A 1,950-nucleotide genomic window follows, 5' to 3' on the forward strand; every position below is an offset into this window, starting at 1 on the left:
TTTTTTTCTTTGGTAAACAGCATGAATTTATACAGGCTGCAATAAGTCGACTTCTGACGTGACTCCAGGTGATTATTATGTTACGTCTCCCAAAAGGCTAGGGGAAGAGGGGAGTAACATACAGCCAAAACAGGAGTGAGCAGGAAACAGGGGGGTTTATTTACTAAAGGAAAACTATAAACACATAAAGACAAGACACATTTATTTATAGGAGTCACCTGTGGGAGTCCAGAGAGAAGGAGCAGCACCTGAAACACACAAGAGAACACATGGGGGAGGAGAGAGCAACCAAACACACGCCCCCGCCCCCTGGGCCGTAACACCTACGAAGAGGTTCAGTTACCCAAATAAATAGCCCTTTTGTGAGCTTCATAAAGATGTGTATTCAAGAAAAGTTAATAGTATTTAGTGTCAGAAATCCAGAGCCCTAATTTGAATTTGAACTGAGACCCGTTGAAAGAAAATGTGTGCAAATCTAATGATCAAAAAATAGGCTTACAGAAGAAGAATCCCTTTTGTGAGTTGTTGTAAACTAATGTGTTAGAGTTCAGTGCTTAGCGTTTTCTGTTCTTCACACGTGCCATCTCTCATTTTGTTACACCAGTTTTATTACTACAGTATTTGCTGTCTGTTGCTATAGCAGTATCTCGTCCTCAGCAAAGCCATATATCTAAAGTATGTGAACTATAAACTGTGAACGCCTACCACATTAATCCAGCTGTTTTCGATAACATTTATATGCAAGTTCCAACTTATGCTCCCCCAAGTCCCAACTTTCTCAACTCCAAACATGTCAAAGGCTTCTTGGTTTGGACTTTCTGTTAATTCTGTTAATAAATCTATAGACTTAATCACTCAGTTAGTGATGAAAAAAAGAGAAACTGAGATTAAGAACCTCTTTCTAAATGACTCATGATCATGAGCCAGTGGCTCTGCCAAAATCTTGATTCAGTGCTATTCAAACTGTTTGCCAGTGGAAGTTGAAGAATGTCAAACGTCACATAATGGTTGTGTTTGCAGACTGGATTTCTGCTCCTTTACTTCTTCTATTTTGGCCCTTTTCAAGAATTCTGCCTTTATTCTGTTGCTGTAGTCACAATAAATGTCAACAAAGCATCACATATGGATTGGGTTTAATAGCTGATACAGATCAAAGTGATTTTGAAAAAAGTTGTGATTGGCCCAAATACCAATCCTGTGAATCAGCTTTGACCATCCTTACCAAGATGCTGTTAATAAAATTGCGAGTAGTCTTTCATTTGTAGAAAGGCTTATGCTGACTGTACCTTTGCATCATTTGCCTCATAGTTAGATAAATTAAATAAAGTTCCCACACTCCACTCCATCTCTGTCAGGTGAGCCAGGTCAGCTGGCCTTAGCTCAACATTTCAGACAACTGACTTTATCTGAAAATAAATAGGTCAGTTGGCTAAAGGATACATAAAACATTTGTTCTGATCTAAAGTTGCTCTAAAATAATGCAAATATACTTCCCTGGAAATCTTTAAGCTTATTTACTTTATGACAGCTTGGCACTCTATGGCAAATATGATAACTCCCAGGAATGAGGTGGGAAGTCTACATACGCACATTCATGGTATCTGTGAAATATTTCCACTCTACACTAGAGAGGAACATATGGGAGAGGACAAAGAGGGGGACAGAGATGAAGGAATGAGAGGAAATCAGGCTGCTTGCCTCAAACAGAAACATTTAGTGGACATTTTTCAGTTACTGTTCAACCATCTGAATGTTTCTGTCTGTTTCCTTTGTCTAGGGGGGGTCTGTGGTAGGATCAGTGGCTGTTGAGATTGTAGGTGTTATTATCGCTCTTTTGATTACCTCCCAAATGCACTTCATCCACCAGTGGTAGGAAACGTTTCAGTACCACTTTAATTTGAGGTTTGACATAGTCTTTTCTAAACAAGGATAACACAGTCAAAGCCTTTA

The sequence above is a fragment of the Larimichthys crocea genome, chromosome XIII (assembly GCF_000972845.2).
Source record: "Larimichthys crocea isolate SSNF chromosome XIII, L_crocea_2.0, whole genome shotgun sequence".
Classification (NCBI taxonomy): domain Eukaryota; kingdom Metazoa; phylum Chordata; class Actinopteri; family Sciaenidae; genus Larimichthys; species Larimichthys crocea.